General features: G+C 35.7%; 1 pseudogene; it reads left to right on the top strand.

Moving 5' to 3' along the window:
* LOC113062682 (translocation protein SEC63 homolog) overlaps positions 1 to 9,014 on the top strand; it is a 19,626-nt pseudogene extending 10,612 nt beyond the window's left edge.
* Positions 9,015 to 12,485: the final 3,471 nt, after the last annotated feature.

Below are 12,485 nucleotides of genomic sequence, written 5' to 3'. Positions count from 1 at the left end.
TATAAGGTGTCTAAATTAGATCGAGAGTACCAGGAGTATAACCCCTATGAGGTCCTCCATTTGGAAGCAGTAAGGATGCATTTCTTGTCTTATTCTTTGTCATTTTAATCTCTAACCTGTTTCTTCTCAAGATTAATAGATCCATTATGTTTCTGTTTAGGGAGCGTCTGTTGCTGAGATTAAGAAACAGTACAGAGTGCTGTCTCTGAAACACCATCCTGATAAAGGTGGAGATGAGGCCATGTTCATGAAGCTTGCTAAAGCTTACTCTGCGTAAGACTGCTGTCACCACCTCTTTTATTTACTGTTGCCTTTTACATTTAATGTCATGTTATTTATAGCAGTCGCACTCATTTTTCTATGTGGGGTTGGTGTTGGTATTGCAGTGTGTAATTATAGGTGCAGCACAATACCGTTCATAAAAGCTATTTGTAAAAATGTCATCCACTGAGCCTCCTCATGCAGCACCTTTCTGTTATTTGTCAATATTGCACTGCCGTGTAATCATTTGGGTTTTGAAATCGTTTTCCATGCTGATACATTCTCACAGTTTAACGAATGAGGAAGCACGGGATAACTGGGAGAAGTATGGCAACCCTGATGGCCCAAGAGGTGACAGTTTCTTAACTTTGTCAACTTATTTCTAAACAAATTTCCGTTAGTATAACCTGTGTTGAAAGTTCATCATTATTCTGTCTTTTTACTGTTGATCAGTGACAAGTTTTGGAATCGCTCTTCCTGCGTGGATTGTTGATCAGAAAAATTCCATGCTGGTAGGTTCACCCACTCATTTTTTCCAGCTGTCACTTAAGTCTTGACCAAATTTAAGTGTCAACTAATAATTGAATAAATACACTAAGAATGCAATAACTTGCGAAACCTGTTTGCATGTGCCTTTCACAGGTGCTGCTGGTCTATGGGTTGGCTTTTATGGTTATACTTCCTGTGGTTGTGGTAAGCCATTCTTTTAGAGCGATAAATAACTTTGACATGAGATGACATTAAATAAAACAAGTTTGGGGTCAGTTAGATTAATTTCTTTTTAGGTTTTTGAAAGAAGTCTATTATGCTGATCAAGATAATTGATCAAAATACAGTAAAAACAGTAATATTGTTTATTATTATTAGAGTTTCAAACATCTCTTTTCAATTTTAATGTGTTTTAACTCATTTATTTATATTTAAATTGGAAATCTGAATTTTCATCATCTGTGGCTCAAGCTAGAGTAACATTATAATAGTCAGTGTTGATAATCGTAAGGATAATTTGTATAATTATAATGTCTTTATCACTAATGATCAATTTTAATGCATCCTTGCTAAATAAAAAGCATAATTTTTTTTTTTTTATTGACCCCCAAATTTTCAAAAGGTAGTGCACAAGTGCTTGGAAACTAGTATAGAAACCCATTCTGTTCATTAATATTCTGATACAAACAATAGTAACTAGCCTTTTTGTTTAGGGCACATGGTGGTACCGCTCCATCCGCTACAGTGGTGATCAGATCCTCATCAACACAACACAGCTTTCATGCACTTTATGTACAAAACGCCTACAATGAACATGAAACGTAAGTTGAAGAAAAATATTTTATGCCCTCTTTCGATCTCTTAGAAACCTCCGACTGAGTCTTTTCTGTGTTTGACAGGATTGGTGATGGTTTTGACGGCAGCATTTGAATTTGATCCTCGTAGTAACAAAGAGGCCATCATAAGACCAACAGACAACATAGAAGTTCCACAGGTAAAATGTTCAAACATATATGTATTTTGTGCTAAAGATTTAGAATACTTAATGAAGTGGCTAGTGGATAATGATTAAATCGAATGCTCGTGCTGTGTTGCTTTGTGCAGTTGATTCGGGAGCTGGGGAACATTAATGTGAAGAAGAAGGAGCCTCCGTTCTGCTATCCCTACAGCCTGAAGGCTCGAGTCTTACTACTTACACACCTTGCAAGGATGGATGTTTCTGAGAACATAGAGGAGGGTAAGCATTCACAAACACCTCTCAAGTGTCAACATTTAATCCTGTTAGATAATAGCAGACCAACTACCAGCTTACAGGCAATATATTAAACCAAATATGTGTTATCCCTGGGAATTACATCCATGACCTTGGTGTTGCTAATGGCAAGCTTAATTAATTAGCTGTTTTGTATCTTCTGCAGATCAAAGGTTTGTGGTGAAGAAGTGCCCTGCTTTACTACAGGAAATGATCAATGTCGGCTGTCAACTTACTATGATGGCAACCAGCAGAGGAGGTAATTATGTAATTAATATGAGTATATACATTACTGTTCATAGGTTTGATCAGTATGAATTATGTGATGAAATTAATCTTTTATTCCAGCATGGATGCATTAAACGGAGCAGAAGTTGACACTAAATACAACATTGTAAAAAAAAAAAAAAAAAACTTCCTCAAAAATATTAAGCAGCACAACTGTTTTCGGCATTAAGAAATACAGGTCCTTCTCAAAAAAATTAGCATATTGTGATAAAAGTTCATTATTTTCCATAATGTAATGATAAAAATGTAACTTTCATATATTTTAGATTCATTGCACACCAACTGAAATATTTAGGGTATTTTATTGTTTTAATACTGATGATTTTGGCATACAGCTCATGAAAACCCAAAATTCCTATCTCAAAAAATTAGCATGTTTCATCCGACCAATAAAAGAAAAGTGTTTTTAATTAAAAAAAAAGTATATACACTCAATACTTGGTCGGGAATCCTTTTGCAGAAATGACTGCTTCAATGCGGCGCGGCATGGAGGCAATCAGCCTGTGGCACTGCTGAGGTGTTATGGAGGCCCAGGATGCTTCGAAAGCAGCCTTAAGCTCATCCAGAGTGTTGGGTCTTGCGTCTCTCAACTTTCTCTTCACAATATCCCACAGATTCTCTATGGGGTTCAGGTCAGGAGAGTTGGCAGGCCAATTGAACACAGTAATACCATGGTCAGTAAACCATTTACCAGTGGTTTTGGCACTGTGAGCAGGTGTCAGGTCATGCTGAAAAACGAAATCTTCATCTCCATAAAGCTTTTCAGCAGATGGAAGCATGAAGTGCTCCAAAATCTCCTGATAGCTAGCTGCATTGACCCTGCCCTTGATAAAACACAGTGGACCAACACCAGCAGCTGACATGGCATCCCAGACCATCACTGACTGTGGGTACTTGACACTGGACTTCAGGCATTTTGGCATTTCCTTCTCCCCAGTCTTCCTCCAGACTCTGGCACCTTGATTTCCGAATGACACTTTTTCCTTCCCACAGACTTCCCAGCCTATTCGTTCAGAAATTTCTTTCTGTGTCTTACCCTCTCGCTTGAGGGTGTCAATGATGGCCTTCTGGACAGCAGTCAGTTCGGCAGTCTTACCCATGACTGCGGTTTTGAGTAATGAACCAGGCTGGGAGTTTTTAAAAGCCTCAGGAATCTTTTGCAGGTGTTAATTTTGTTAATTAGTTGATTCTGATGATTAGGTTAATAGCTTGTTTAGAGAACCTTTACAGGAAATGCAAATTTTTTGACATATGAATTTTGGGTTTTCATGAGCTGTATGCCAAAATCATCAGTATTAAAACAATAAAAGACCTGAAATATTTCAGTTGGTGTGCAATGAATCTAAAATATATGAAAGTTTAATTTTCATCATTACATTATGGAAAATAATGAACTTCTATTACAATATGCTAATTTCTTGAGAAGGACCTGTATGTCTTGAGCACTTGAAAACATATTAGAATGATTTTTAAAGGATCATGTGACACTGAAAACTGGAGTTATGATGCTGAGAATTCAGCTTTGCCATCACAGGGAAAATTACATTTTTTAATGTATTAAAAAAAGAATAGAGTTATTTGAAACTGTAGTAATATTTCTTCTTATTGCTTAATGTATATTTCATCATGCATAAGAGACTTTTTTTTTTTTTTTAAACATGAAAAAAATATTTTGAAAGGTAGTATATAATATGATGCATGATTGAAATACGATTTTTGCTGATTTTGGTTTTATAGGTCTTCGGGCTCCCAGGTTGTCATCCATAGAGAACTGCATGAAGTTGTCTCAGATGGTGCTTCAAGGACTGCAGGAGGCCAAGTCTCCTCTGCTTCAGCTGCCCCATTTTGAAGAGGAGCACCTCCGATACTGTATCTCTAAGAAGGTACATCTTTCTCAGAGGCATTGCAGCACAGAAAACTCTGTTAGATACCCCAGTTAAATTTCTAAATATGGCCCACCTTTCTCATCAGTATAAGGTAAGAACATTGCAAGATCTTGTCAGTCTGAAGGACTCTGACAGGAGAAACATGCTGCGGTTCCTGGGGGAGGAGAAGTATGATGAGGTCATGGCGGTCCTCGGGAGCTTTCCCTGTATCAACATGGAAACCAAACTTCAAGGTAAGATTGTTCAGCAGCATTTGAACACTCATACATTTAAATAAAAACCATTACATGTGATTTAAAGACTTCAACTCTTTGTGTTTCATTGCCCCATAGTGTTGGATGATGAAGATAGCAATAACGTCACGGCAGGATCCATTGTCACAGTTACCGTCACCTTGACAAGGAAGAGAATGTCTGTAAGTAGCATATTTGAGAGCCACCATTTTTTGAGGGTGAGAGTTGAATGCTATTCAAATATAGCAGTTGATTTATGTTATATACCCTATGTATTATGCAAAGTGATTATGGTCATGGTATAGCACATCTTGCAGTTGCAACACGCATCCACAAGAGGTCAATGCTATGCTTCTTTGGTTTTTAGGTTGAGAATTAATTTCAAGCAAGACTACCTACTACCATAACAGTCTGTATTCTTTTTAAAAAGCGCAACAACATTTGTACTAAATTTCTGTTTGTATTTAGGAGATGTTTGAGAAAGAGGACGCACCGCTACCAACAGAGGAAACTAATGCAGAGGAGGTAGTAATGCTATTCAAGCTATGTGTTTGGCGGACATAATTTTATAACAAATTAAAAATGCATATTTACATTTTGTTATTTGCTTGTAATAATGTCTAAAAGTATATGAATATTATTTTGTAATTTGCAGCAAGGTGATGCCAAAAACAAGCCAAAAGTTTGGCAAAATAAGAATAAAGGAGCTAAGAAAGCTGCCAAGTCCAAAAAGAAGAAACTGACTAAGAAGAAACCAGTCACCCAACAGCAAGCCAAGGGAGACAAGGCCAAACACCCCAATGGCAGTGTGGCAGAAAATGTAAGGATTCTAAAACTATAGACCTGTAAATGTTCAGTGTTACACAATTGTTTGACTTTTAAAGAAACAGACTTTCATTTTATCCATTCAAAAAGTCCCGAAAGATTTTTTTTTTTAAAGAAATGTATACTTTTATTCAGCAAGTAAGCATTAAATTGACAAAAATGAGAGTAGATTGTTGTAGATTTACATTTCAATTAAATTATTTTGAACTTAAAAAAAAAAAAGTATCGCTTTGATAATAATAATAATAAATATTTTTCAGAATATTAGAAAGATTTCTGAAATATATGGCACTAAAGAATGGAGTAATGGCTGCTGACTATTGAGCTTTGCTATCACACAAATCAGTTATATTTTAAAATATATTAAAATAGAAAACAGTTGAAATTGTAACAATAGTCCAAAATATTGCTGTTTTTTGATCAAGAGGTTTGTTTCAAAAACTTTTAAAAAATCGGTGTATATTATGTTATTTATTCATTTTAGTCAGATTTACTATGATGCTCATTTGCATCTGCATGTGCTTATATTTTCATTCACAGGATGTTGCTCCTGCATCAAAAGTGGAAGAGGACGATCTTTCTGATAAAGGCAGTGAATCAGATGAAGCAGAGGGAAATAAGGACTCTCCCAGCGAGAGAGATGAGGAGAGCGACAAGCAGAGTGACACTGAGGTGGACGAGATTGCCGGAGATGATGAGGAGGTGTGTGTCATATCCTTCTGAATGCTGATGTGACTGCCGATGGTAGTCATTGCAGTGCAGCTTTCCATAACCAGCATGTCTTTTTCCGTAGGAATGGGAGGCACTACAACAGAGCATTCAGCGCCGTGAAAGGGCACTGTTGGAGACCAAGTCTAAGGTCACACATCCTGTGTACAGTTTGTACTTCCCTGAGGAGAAGCAGGAGTGGTGGTGGCTCTACATTGCAGATAGGAAGGAACAGACGCTGGTGTCTATGCCCAACCACGTCTGTACACTCAAAGACACAGAGGAGGTGAGGCCACAACCACCTGTTTGTGCTTTTTTCATTCAGAAAGGGTGACATTATGTTACTCGGAGTGGAATAAAAATATTTCTCGGCATGAAAGTGACTTAAAACTTAAAAGTCGTGGAAATTTGAGGAAAGTTGCTCAGAAATGTTTTTACTGGCTAGACAACATTTTGAGTAAAGGCTGTGTAAAGTAAATTGTGCTAACAAATCATAGTGATATTTAATTTGTGAGCAGTGTAATTTATTAATATTTTAAATTAGCATTTTTTTTATATTTATCGCATATATATATATATTAAATGTAAAATGTAATTTAATTTAATTTTAATATATATATATATATATTTATTTCAATAAAGCTAAACAACCAAATGTTTAATAGTTTTAGTTAAAGGGGTCATATGTTGTTATTTAAAATGTTTGCTTTTTCTTTGGAGTGTTACAAGCTCTTGGTGCACAAAGAAGATCTTTAAAGTTGCAAAGACTAAAGTCTCAAATCCAGAGAGATAGTCAACCATGGCCCCCTAAAACGGCTCGTTCTAACATGCCCTCACATGTTTATGTCACGATGTGGGAAGATTTGCACAACACCGCCCAAATGTTCACGAAAAGAAAGAAGGTTTAACCTTTAATCTCGCAGTTGCCGCCGGCACAATGTGGTGGAAATGCTGTGTGTTTCCTTGTGAAAGTGAAACTACTTAGTTTGGCCTTCCAAAAGAAGACACAACTAGAACTTAGTGGTTAAGTTGTATTTACAACACTGTTCCAGAACAGTTCAACCCAAATATTCAGAAAATGTGCAAATGTGCAGCGCATTTTATGGTGGACGAGGACTGTTTCCTGAACCATAGCCTACAATGCTTCTGTGCACAAAGGCTTTTACTATAAAGTGTGGCAATTCCAACTTTGCATGGACAGTCTGGCACTTCTGACTCACAGTCAGTAAGTATGTTTACATATTTATAGAATTTGCAACTGATTATTAAAATGCAAGATTTGAGCAGTGTAGAGTAGCGCTTGTTGTTTGTCATTTCTCAGATCACAAATGCAGACATAGTTTTGTTTATGCCAGCGTCTGTTTTACATTATAATCCTATGGAGTAAACCGTGTTTTCAAAAAAGTCTTGAGCGCTTTTTAAAAAATCACTGCCAGCAAGGGTTGTAAAGGTACGCAAAAATCACTGTTCGGTTCGTACCTCGGTTTTGAAGTCACGGTTCGGTTCATTTTCGGTACAGTAAGGGAAAGAAATGCAAACATTAAACTGCAGGTTGTTGTTTATTACTATAAACTTTTTTTTAAACAATTTGTTTTAAAATATATATAAAATAAAAAAATAATAAGAAATAAAATACTGCTGCAAAGTTCTCCAGTTTTTCGTTTCAGTTTTTAGACCTGCTCAGATTTCGTTATTGCGTTGGACCGATTGGAAATTAAGAGCAAAGGTCTGTTTAAATGCCGACGGGAGCTGCGTTTTAATTACAATCGTTTTTTTCCTAGTTGTAGTGATGTTCACACTCGCGTGAGGCCTTTTGAAAACCTTAGGCCTGTGACACACTGGCATATTGCACCTGTCAAACATAGTCTATTTTGCCGTCAATACTGTTGACGGTGTCCTTTATCAGTAGGCTTTATATTTATGCTCAACATGAAGTATAGATATTGTTGTCGTGAAGATAGATATTGTTTGTTATTACAAAAGAAAGAACAAAGCATTTAGAACCAGAATAAATAATGGCAAAAACAAATTGCCGTACTAGAATTAATTGCGATATGGTGTTCTGTCATTATAATATAGTAAAGTGTGTTTGATTGCGTGTGTGTGTGTGTGAGACTTGCTGAGTGCTCTAGCTACATTGTCTCCTGCACAGCAGTTTTCCCCATAGCCTGTTGCCAGGCAACCTCCATACTGCAGTCTCTGTCTGGTTACAGAGCAGCCAGACGCCTGTCATAATTCTGTCTGACACACAGAGGGCTTCCTCTCTGTGAGGAGCATGAGAATGCAGTGTAAACAAAACGGTCATAAATTATCCCATATCTCCCAATTACTGCGTTTTAGGTTTTGCAGAGTTGTGTAAAGTGATCAATGATTATCTATACTTCCTGTTTGCCTCAGGTTGAACTGAAATTCCCCGCTCCATCCAAAACCGGAAACTATCAATACTCTGTGATTCTCAGATCAGATTCATTCATGGGATTAGATCAGATCAAGCCACTCAAGGTCAGTTTTTATATATTTATAATATTAATACTATTTTTTTTTTTGGAAATGTTTTCTTCTATATCTTATTTCTAAAATATTGATTTAAGTTTTTATACATTTTATAAAATATTTTAAAACAATGCATGTTTAAAGTTTTGGGTTGGTTAGATTTTTTTTATAATGATTTTTTAAGTCTTTTATATTCACCACAGCTGCTTTTATTTTATAACAAATACAGCAAATAGTTATAGTGTTAAATATTATTAAAAATTTAAAGAACTTTTTATTATAAAATATATATATATATATATGCTGATTTTGTGATCAAGAAACATAATTAATTTCTTTAAAAAATATAACGAAAGACATAAGTATTATAAATGTTATATATATATATATATATATATATATAAAGATATTCACCAGAACCTTTGTGATTTTTTTTTCCAGCTGGAGGTTCATGAGGCGAAGGCCATGGTGGATAACCACCCTCAGTGGGATATCCCAGAAACTGAGGAAGAGGAGGATGACCAGGAGGACAGTGATGGCATTGAGGAATCTGAGGAAGATGAAGAAGACAATGACTAAACCAGTCATTTCATGCAAACTTGAGCACAGCTCATACACCCTTGTGCCCACTCATGCGCGTGCACACACACACACACACACACACACGCTCCTACACATCCACATAACCCCAGACATTGACGTCTTCTGGGTCACCACACACTGGAGGCAAACAGGAGACAAGGATGTTGACGCCCCATGTTCCTGTTTAAAACAATCATGAATCACAAATCTGTCCTCCAATGAAAATAAGACATAAGGAACTGTTGGTTATCTTTCCCTGCGTTCGTCCAGTCGTTATCAGTGGGCTGTGACATGTGACAGTGGTTATTTGTGGGGTCCAGCTGTGTTTCAGATTCCTCTCTGCTTGATGAAAAAGATGCATCGATGCAACCAATGCATCGGAAAAATAAAACCCAGAATACCGCTGAAAAATCACACACCTCATGACTGTCATTTTTCAATATCACCGTTTATGCTTCAAGGGTGTTTTCTACCTTATCATTTTGTAGTTTTATGTAGTTTATTAGATATCAGATTTACCAGGTGTTTCCACTTTTTACGAGGCTGTGTGATGTGTAATCTGGAGTAAGCATGAACCACAAGGATGTGGATGTTTTCTGAGCTTGAGCAGGAATTATGGGATGAAGGGTACTGCACTACTGTGGGTTGCATCTCAATTCTTTATGGTCATCAAGTGTGAAAGTCCAATACATTTATAAATCTCACCTATTGTAACAACTTCCAGCTTTTCTCTTCACTAGCACAGGTTGTCTCAGCCTCACGAAAAAAAAGACTGCAGACATTCCACAGGCAGGTCTATGGTTTAGTCCTGATTTAACTCCTAATGTCGCTTTACCTAGAACTGCTGTCTGTCTGTTCCACAAAAAAAGCAAGCTGATATCAGAAAGATTTCTTGGCACTGTGTCATAACAGTCTAAGTAATCCAAGGTTTGGATTTGTGAAAAAGAGCATTTTTTTTCTTCTCCTTTCATCAGTTACACTAATCTCTTGGCCATGGGGCAGCAAAAGATGGTTGGGTGTCTTTTTGAACCAAAAAATTATTACATTAATTTGTATTTATATATAATTTTGTCTTGCATTCCACACTCATCAAATATGAATGCCTTATTCGATGTAGAGATTTTTTTGAAGCCACAACAATTGCAGATGGTTTGTTATAGAAAAAAAATTATTTAGGGTCTATGTTTATTTTTGCGTGTTTTGTGCGTGGCGGGATGCCAACCATGCTCAAACTTGAGGGTATATTTAGCTTTTTTTGTGGATATGATTATTTTCATCTATTTTAAATGTTATTTTGCACCAGTGGACGGTCTGACAGCATATTGGAAGTGCTGATTTAGTGGTTATGAAAATATTGGTCTGGTCTGTTCATTTGTCAATTAGTGGGAGAGGTTAAGATGACTGATAAGAAATTATTTGAGTTGTAAAAATGCGTATGAAATGTAATTTCAATTGTTTGTTTGTTTTTTGTTTTTTTTTAAATCATGAATTAATGACAGGAAATTGAATTTTCTTGTTTGTTCCCAATATTTAAAGTATGTAGGTACATTTGGAAAACTGCAAATGTCATTAGAAAATATGATAATTATTTTACTTATTTCCCCACCAGTGTTCATTAGCATAAACACAATGCAATCTTTACTGACATAGGGAAAGTGTCATTCTGGTTGCATGTAACACAACCAATTTTATACAGTTATAACAGTTTAAATAGGCAGATAAATAGACATTTTAGTATTATAGTTCTGAAAAAGATTGTAGCCTCATAATTCATGCTGTGAAAGCTATGAACCGAAGGGCCCAGATTATGAGAAATCATCTCTTCATAGACACACAGAGAAACTCACTGGCCAGAAAAGGGGTGAATTGCCTAGTAAACAGTATCTGCTACTTTTGTTTACAAGAAAACTGTCATTGTAAATGGAAAATATATATTATTTGTATTTAAATAATTTCAAATAAAATAACTTTTTAAAAGATTTTCTTTTTAATTACACATGATTGAAAATGTATCCACTGAAACGGCGTCTTTCTTTGATAAATACATGGTTTTATGAACTTGCCACGCTTTTTTCTGAAGAAAAGGAGACATTTTGACATTTTCATAAAAGGAATATTTGCTAATGATCTGTTCAGTATTAAACAAAGGAAAATGAACATTATGTCAAAGTGCTACAGAGAACATCCTGCTTCACTCTCAAAAAATCCATTACTAAAGGCTCGTTCCAGGCTAATATCTAATATACGTGTTTGTCAGGTATGCAATCTGGACTTTAGTCGTTTGAATTAATAAGAAAAGCCAGCTGTTCCTAAATATCTAGATGTTGTTGAGAGGCTCTTCCTGAACAATCCACATTCATCCACATTTTTGGCCACTTGTAAGTAGGTTAATTGTTGCGTTATAAGGATCTTTATGTAACCTATTAAACCAACAAGTCTGAGTATGGAGAAAAGTTACTACTTCCCCCGAAGACACGTCAAAATTTTAAAATAATAAAAAATAAAAATCTGGAAATAACTAGATTCGGTATAGACGAGATTTAGCTATTAAGGCTCCATTATATGGAACTGATTTTCCTAATAATATGGGTTACTTTGTCATATTTGCCGTATTTTGCAAGTACCACGCACACACCGTTGGCTTTGACACGGACATGCAATATAGGCTAAAAGCGAGACCAATATCAGTTTTTGTCCCATTGACCTTGTATGGCGTCCCGAACAGGTTGCTTTACATATTCAACACCCAAAACCAACATAGCATATGCGAATCTTTCTCTTTTCTACCCCCACTTCTGATTTTCAATAGCTTTGAGGACATGACCACAAAGAACAGTGTCATATTTTCACATAACTCGGTAAATAAATAAATAAATAAATAAAGACTTGTTAGTCAACTGAATCATGCAAGTGCATGAGACATCAAGAAAGGGAGCACATTTTCATTCTATAGAAATTTGAGTAAAATTATTTAATCTGGGAAAGATGTCAAATAAAAATAAATCAGATAGCCATATCACATTGACAATGACCGGGCATTTTGGTCTTAAACATTGCGAGATCTTTCATTTTTACAGAAATACGGGCAAATTAATTTAATTTTGAATTCATATGCTGAAGACGGCTGGTTGATAAAATTAGTATTTAGCTTACTGTAAATTAGAATAATATTTGCACAGAATTTCGTAAAAAAAAAAAAAAAAAAACAGATCTGTCTTATAGTGTAGGCCTATTTAAAAAAAAAACTGATAAATCTAATTATAGTGGCCTTGTTTTATGCAATGTGCTCTTATGAGAGTTGTTGATGTACACATCAAAATAATAATAATAATAATTAAACTGAGTCTTCTGCATTTATTAGGCAACATATGTGGACAATATAAGACAACCGTTAAACATCTTAAGTTCAGAAACGTTGCACACATAGCCTGCTGCTTAATTAGCGAATATAATCGGATCTAAAACAGT

This window comes from Carassius auratus, chromosome 45 (genome assembly GCF_003368295.1).
Source record: "Carassius auratus strain Wakin chromosome 45, ASM336829v1, whole genome shotgun sequence".
In the NCBI taxonomy this organism is placed as follows: Eukaryota; Metazoa; Chordata; class Actinopteri; order Cypriniformes; family Cyprinidae; genus Carassius; species Carassius auratus.
Note: the sequence above shows the minus strand (reverse complement) of the source record. Positions and strands in the feature narration are given on the sequence as shown.